Genomic DNA, 7,974 nt, shown 5'->3' with positions numbered 1-7,974 from the left:
GGTCTGCTGTTATGGAATCTTCAAACTCTGAGCCCGAAATGAAGCCCCTGGCTAGACTCAATCTCCCTGCTCCAAGAGCCATTTCAACCAAGAAGAGGACCAAGTCTCTGACCTCTTAAACTTCCAGATCTTCTTCTGCCATCCCAACTGAAGCAGGCAGGAAAAAACAGAAGTTTGCAAGTAAGCGATTTTATGCAGTTTTATCTTCTTGAATTTTGAGCTAATCTTGAATTTTCTAAGTCATAGGGTTTGACTTTCTACTTCTGCTATTTTCTAGGCAAGGGGAGGCACTCTAGTACCTTAGGTCAGGTAAGAAACAAATCTTCATTCCTCTTTCATTCCTTTAGCAATGGTGGTGACTCCCACTTCCCAGTTTAATCCAACAACTGGAGAAATACTCCACTTTGTAGAGGATGACAGTGCCTCTGTAAGTTTTCTTTCCTCAACCTTTTTCTAACTTTTCTTAATGTTTCTTCATTTTGAACTTATGCTTTGCATGTTGTCTTTACCAGTTTTACCTTTTGTCTAAGACTACTGCTTAAGCACCCTTAGCCGTTGAGAAACCTATAGTCACTAAGATACTAGTTGTCTCATAAGTGACTTGTCCCAAGGCTTCTCAAGCTCCTCCTCAGGCAAGCTAACCAACTTTTTACAAGGCAGCTGCAACAACACACCCTCCTCCCAAAACACAAGGCTCTTCTCAGGTATAAACATGTTTTCAATCTTGTTCCTTTTTTTATTTAGGTCCAGGCTACCTTACTAACTTGCTTTCTTTGGTTTTAATAGGCTTCTACCGAGGGTTCAGGCAAGCCTCCTCAGCTTGCACTAAGCAGAGTAGTTCTTCCTTTGCCTTTACGTGTTTTTGGAGTCTCAAGGATCCCAATACCTCGGCCTAGAAAGGGTGCAACTTCTAAGTCCTCTCCCTCTATCTCAGTTGATGCTTCCACTGTTACTACAACCTCTAGTGGTACTGGTGTGATACCTCATCCTCTAGCTTCTCTTCTAGCCACAACCTCTTTTCCCGAAATAGTTAGAGAGTTCGGGAAAATTAGGATAAAGCTGAGATCTTTAAGGCACCCCTCTAAGCCTCAGCATCTTCAAGATCAGCGCCAGATCTTTAGAGAATGGATGCAGAGGGACTTATCTGCTTCTTTTAGCCTCAAAGCTCTTCAAGGTGTTGAGAGAGCTCTCATTGACTTATACCAAGTTCAACAAATGATGAAGGTGCAATATGAATCATTCCTATCCACTTTTGAGAATCTGAAGGCTTTGAAGGGCTAGCATCTTAAGGTTAAGAGGCAGGCCAACAAGGTGAGGTGTTACAAGGAGAAACACGCTAGGACCTCCACTACCCTACAACAGTTAGTGGAAAAGGGTTCAACTATGGAATATTGAATCATAGTTATAGCTGCTGAGATCCAGAACTTGGAAGAATAATTTTCTGCTTTGAAGGCTAAGCAGATGACTCTTTCAAGCAAACTTTACAAGAAAATTGAGGAAGTGAAGACAGCCAACCATGAAGTGGAGTCCTATCACTCTAGGATAACTATAAACCTATTAGGCTAGGGTCTTTGTACTTCTCCCTATTTATCAAATGAAAAGATCACTTGTTTTTTTCACTATTTTCCTTGCCAATTTGCATCTTCTAACAACACTAACTGTTTTAAACCAATAAAAATGACCCTCACCACTTTTCAAGGTATTAGACTTCATTAATATAAGACTCTCTAACACCCTAATGAGTTAGGTGGTACTTCTTTAGGAATTTAACATTAACTGGATGTTTCTGTAAGTTTCCATCTAAATCTGCCAAGTAATGCCCTCCTCTGTCTAACACTTTGGTAATTGTAAATGGGCCTTCCCAAGTGGGACTTCATTTCCCAAAACCTCTAACTTGAGCTTCCAAAGGCATAACTACTTTCCATACCAATGCTCGGGTAATAACCTCTTTCCCTTATTAGATTTTGTTTAGAGCTTCAATTAGAGCAACATCTAAATCATGAATGCCTTAACACATGGCTTGAATAAATTCATAGCTATGTAAGCCAAATTATTTCTGAAGCCTCACAAAACAGGGAGCACTGCATCTTGCCTGAACATTAATGTATAAGGAGTAGTCCCAGTTCCTGCTCTTTCTGGGGTTCTATAAGCCTAAAGAATATCTCTCAACTTCTCATGCAACCTTTCTTGGCTGATGATATTCTCTAATGTCTTGTTGCTAGCTTCTGCTTGAACATTAAATTGGGGATAATAAGGGCTAGATTGGATCATCTTTATCTTGAACTTAGTTGCAAACTTTTGAGATAAAGGATGGCCTTCTGTTTGTAACAATTGTTTTAGGCACCCTATATCTGTGTTGGATTTTGGTCTCAATGAACTTTTTCACAACAACTAAATTAATGGTCATCACTGCTGAAGCCTCAACCCACTTAGTAAACTAATCAATTGCCATAATTATGAAGGTGTGTCCTTTGTTGGAAGTTGGGTATAATTGCCCAATAAAGTCCATTGCCCACCTTCTAACAGGCCATGACTTTACTACTGGATTTAAGGGTACTAATGGTATGTGCTGGAGGGGTCCATGCCTTTGACATTCTTCACATCCTCTAGTATAAGCTTTACAATTTTTCTCTATGTTGGGCTAGAAGTAGCCATACCTTCTCAGTAACCATCTCATCTTTGTTCCTGCTTGGTGGGCTCTACGAATGCCTTCATGTAGCTTAGCCATCACCTTCATTGACTCTTCTAGACCCAAGCATTTTAACAAAAGTCCATCTAGAGTCTTCATCAGCATAGTTTTATCTCACATAACAAACTTAGTTGCCTGTTGTTTAATCTTTTTATTAGTAGAAGGAGAAAGATCTTTCAAATACTTGATGATAGATGTTCTCCAATCCTCACCTCAGGCTCTTTAACCATTATATCCAAGCTAAATCCTCTCTTAAAGATAGAAGGGACACTTCTCCTTTGGGACCTCTACCTTCATCTCAGGTCATCTCTCTTGAACCTGTGCTCTAAAGGCCATTTGTGGCATTTCATTAGCAATCAAATTTGCATTTCTGGGACTATGGCTAATTGTTACTTCATTACCCCAATATTCTAACAACTGAGTAACTGCCAAGTAATATCATGCCATTGTGATATGTCTGCACTTATATTCTCCATTTAATTAATTAACCACTAACTCTGAATCACCATATATTTCTACTTCAGTTGCTCCCAACTCCATCAAAATCTCCAAGCCAATAATCAGTGCTTCATACTCTGCCTTGTTGTTGGTAGTATCTTTGTAATCCATAAGGAATGAGTAGCAATAATGAATCCTTTTTGGATCAATGATGACAATTCCAGCTCCTGCAGTATGTTGGGTGCAAGACTTATTGAAACATAACCTTCAATGAGTAATCCATAAGCTAGTTATTCTTTTTTACTTCTTGCAGAATCCATTCCACTTCACCCGAATAAGCCTTGCTAGGTGGGATCCAGAGACTAGCTACTTCTAGGGTTCCAGGGACGTTGACAAATTCTTCTTTGGATTCTTGGTGTTGAGCTAGGAAGTCTGCAATTGCTTATCCCTTTACTACCCTCTGAGGTAAATATTGAAAAATAAACTCTGATAGTGCTAAAATCCATTTCCCAATTCTTCCAATCAACATTAGCTTGGCCAACATGTACTTGATCATCTCAGTCTTGGCAATTAAATGGAAATGGCAAGGCAACATGTAGTGCCTTAATTTGCTGGCAATGAAGTACAAGGCTAAACATAACTTCTCAATTACGGTATATCTTGTTTTTACCTCAGTGAGGATTTTACTAAGGTAGTATATTGCTTGCTCATTTCCTTCTTCATTATTCTGAGCTAATAAACTCCCTATTGACTGCTCGGATGCTGAGATGTAGAGGTTTAAAGGCTTCCCCCTTTGGGGAGTGGGGCATGAGCACTGGTGTAGGGGCTAAACAAGTCTTTACTTTGTCAAATGCTTCTTGGTGTTGAAGGCCTCACTCAAATTTGTCTTGGTTCTTCAATCTTAATGAATAAGTTAAAGGTTAGATTTTGCCTACAAGATTAGCAATGAATCTCTTTAAAAAGTTAATCTTCCTAAGCATCTTTTGTAATTTCCTCTTTGACTTTTTCTTCTATTTCTTTTGACATCCTCTATGACGCTTGCTTTACAAGTTTGTACCCCTCTTGCAAAACAACCCTTGTTTTAGAAGCTTCTGGGCTGTCACCTTGGTAGGGCGGCCGTTATGATCCGCACCTAGACATTGTAGGATCCCAACAATGGGGTTGTAGAAAATGGCTTCAGCAACATTAGTTGTGGGGAGAAATGGTTGTGACTTAGCCTCCACTATCTCCTAAAATCCTTGTTCCTCAATAGTGGTCTCATGATAGACAACTTGTTTGTGCAAGATAGATGGCATATACAAACTTTGGTGGATCCAATCCCTTCCTAGCAATGCCCCATAAGTAGAGCTACTGTCCACTACAAAGAATGCTAACATAATCCTCTTAGATCCTAAGTCTACTTCTAAAGGCAATATCCCATGTGTTTTGATGATGGCTCCAGAAAAGCTAGACACTGTGAGATCAGTAGGTATAAGGTTTTCTTCACCTCTACAAAGTGTTTTGATTTGTTTAAATGGTAGCACATTAACTGCTGCTCCCCCATCTATCAACACTCTTTTGAAGGGAACTCCTTCCAAATAAGCTGTCATATAAATGGGCTTTAGATGGTTTGTTAAGGCTAGAGTTGGCTTCTTGAACACCATCTTGTCAGAATAAACCCTGTCGGGTTATTTTTTCATGGCATTAGGCAAGTCTGCCAAGCTTGACTTCTTTTTACTAACTTATTCAATGTTTACAAATGTCATCATTGGCTCTTGTGCCACATAATCATACTTCATTACTGCTGGTTAATTTATTTCTGCACATAACATTGCTAACAATACATAGGTCATGTTCACATGAAAGTTGCTAAGTCTAGGTGTTCTTGCCTTCTTGTCTCCAATCTAGCATATAAACTGATCTATCCATGCTTAAGCATCTTTGGTTAACATCAACCCGAGCACTTCCTTCTTTCCCATGTCGTTAAAATCCCACAGAAGCCATAGAGTCCCAAAAGGAATATCCTTCTGTGGTAGTGGAGGTATCCCTCTTTCAGGATAAATGGTTCTAAAACAAATAGGCTCTAGATTCCAGCCTAGTGTAGGTACCATCACCATGCTTTCTTGGGATCTTCTTAATATTCTATACTTTCCTAGATTAGGGTTTTGAGGAATATGATCCCCTACGCCTTCAACTTTGTTGTTAGCCCTCTCTACTTTCTTCTTACTTCTCCAACTAAGTCATATTTCTCCCCTTTGGGTAAACTTCTCAAACTTCACATTTTCAGAAGCTTCTGAAACAACATGCATTTTTAGTAAGTTCATATGAGCTTTATGTTGCCTTTGAACCTTTCTTATCATGGATGCCCCCATTTTTCTAATCGATATCCTTTCCCACTACATACCACTTTCGGCCTAATCAGGTTGTATTCCCCTTTGTTACTAGTGGCATTAGGCTCGTGATTCTTTCAAGCCTTTCTTGTCTTATGCTACTGTAGTTGGTTGTTTGGGGAGCATTAACATCCACCCAGCGTAGTGACCTCGCCTCCTTATCTTCCACTTCTTCAGAAGCTTCAAAATTTCTAAACACTTCAGACAAATCCTTAGGCTCTGAATCTCATCCCAATCTCTGGAACACATTCTTAGTGGTTTCCTTGTGTGTCTCAGTAGCCCGAAGAACACTCATGTAGGTGTCATGTTCCTCTATCTGTCTTATTCTGATCAACTCTCAGCCAATGATGGCATCTGATGCTGGTACCTCAGGCTCACACTTATACTGACATTTACTACACAAAACCACTCATTTGACCACAGCTACTTAAGGCCTATCGAGCAACTTCCTGACACCTTATGTTGGATTGCCTACTTACCTTCTTTCTCTTCTTTCATCTAAGGTAACTTTTATTTTCCTTTTTTCAACCCAATTAAGATTTATCATGTTGATTGGGGCTTCTGGGAATGGATCTGTGTCAATTATCATGTTGGCATGGGGTTTTTCCAGCAACAATTTCCCTTTGAATATAAGGTTTTGGATGCAATCTCTGAATCACACACAATTAGCAATGAAGTGGTTGAAAGTATAGTGGAGCTTGCAATACTTTTTCCCTCTGAGTTCTTCAGGTTTAAGCATCTTCTTTGTGCTATTGGGCGAAATTACTTGAGCCCTCACCAGTTCCTCATAGATGTTTACGACCTTGATTCATTCAAAGGAATATAACTGATATTTTGGAGGCTTCATGGGTACAAAACCTTCATCATTCATCATGAACTTCTGGTCTTTGATGGGTTAAACCAATCTCTTTACCATCAAAGGTTTGAAATGAGTGATCATCTCTGCAGCACACAACTTTATCCTTTTTCCCAGGTTGTTATCATTCTCCCATGCCTCTAAGCCTTCAAACTCCAGTTGATGTATTGGCGTTTTGGTTTTATAAAAAGAGGGCACTTTAGATGTATACTTCACTTTCTATTCTTCTGCCAATAGTTTCTCATACTTAGTGGCTGTAATCACCAACTTCTAAAGTTCATTAAAACATCATAGAACTTCTTCCTCAGGGATAGTCTCAGAGCCTTCTGGGCAATGACTCTGAGTTGAACATGGTTGATTGGGAACTGACATCTTATCCTAGTCTTCCTAAACCTCATCATAAAATCCTCTATAGACTCATGTTTATATTGCGTTACTTCCACCAGATCATTAATGGTCATTTCAGGTTCTACCCTATAAAACTGCTCATGAAAGGCCATTTTCATTTGCCCTCAGTTGGCAGTAAAATTACGGGGTAACAAAGAGTACCACTGAGAAGCTAAGCCTACTAATGAGTTTCCAAACAGTCTCAGTTTATAGTTAGAGTTATCCTCGAACGCCATGTAGTGATTTGAAAACTTGAAGATGTGATCTTTGGAAGACATATTGTAGTCTTTTCCACTGAAAGTTGGGAATGTGGGCATCTTGAAATTGAGAAGGAAAGGATTCCGCTTGTCAACGTACTTCGAATAAGGCTTCTAGTATGTTATCCTAAACATCAGATGGGCTTGCGGTTGAGCATTATGTACCACCATCCTGTTTTAATTCTACCAACTCATTTTTGAGTTGTTGGTTAGCCATATTATTGTGTGGGTGAAAAAAAAAGTCCTCCACTTCGAGCTATGATCGATGCCTGAATAAGCTTCCCTCTGTGGATTTGGCTGTCTACACCTAGCTTATTCTTCTCCATTATTAGCCAATAGTGGTTACCCATAAGGAAGAAGCTTGCACCCAGCTGTTGATAAGCCATTTCTACTTGCTTCTCCCTTTGAGTTAGATGCACAAATCTTCATTCCTTCTTGCCCGACTTGCCTCCGAATATCTGGAGGTGGTAGTAAAGGATCGAGCAAGCCTGCTTCTTGAAACATTTTCTTTTATCGTCGACTGGTTTCAACTTTTTCCTTCATTTTCCCCTTTGTCCTTCTTTTCCTTAAGTAAGGGGAACAAAGGAATTATTGGTTCCTTTTCTGGGCTTGTTTCCATGATTCTTTCCCTGGTATAGCCATCCTTTGGTGTGGAGTACTCTAACTCCAACCTTCTTTGTAGCGTCCCTGTTAAGGAACACAGTCTGCTAACTTCTCTTTTGGTCTCCAGAGAGATTTTCTCCATACTTTTTAGTACTTGCACCATGGTGGCTTGCAAATCTTCATTAGTAACTTTTCCACCCGACTTCTCAGAAAAAGTTGGGCTTTCTAGGATTGCGGGGCCACATAGTGAAGGAAAGTCCTTTGGGTGATCTGTTATAATTGCTTCTGTTGAACGTTCAATCCTTCTTTTGCCTTGCCATATAATATCACAAAGGGGTCCCACTGGGGGTGCCAAAACTATGTTCTGGTTGGATC

At 39.8% G+C, this 7,974-nt stretch overlaps 1 pseudogene; it reads left to right on the top strand.

The window, feature by feature from the left end:
* Window positions 1–349: 349 nt before the first annotated feature.
* On the top strand, window positions 350–1,566 carry LOC148690599 (uncharacterized; annotated as a pseudogene).
* Window positions 1,567–7,974: the final 6,408 nt, after the last annotated feature.

Source organism: Pyrus communis, chromosome 15, assembly GCF_041283825.1.
Source record: "Pyrus communis isolate YQ-2024b chromosome 15, ASM4128382v1, whole genome shotgun sequence".
NCBI classification, from domain to species: Eukaryota; Viridiplantae; Streptophyta; class Magnoliopsida; order Rosales; family Rosaceae; genus Pyrus; species Pyrus communis.
This window is presented reverse-complemented; position numbering and strand designations above follow the sequence as displayed.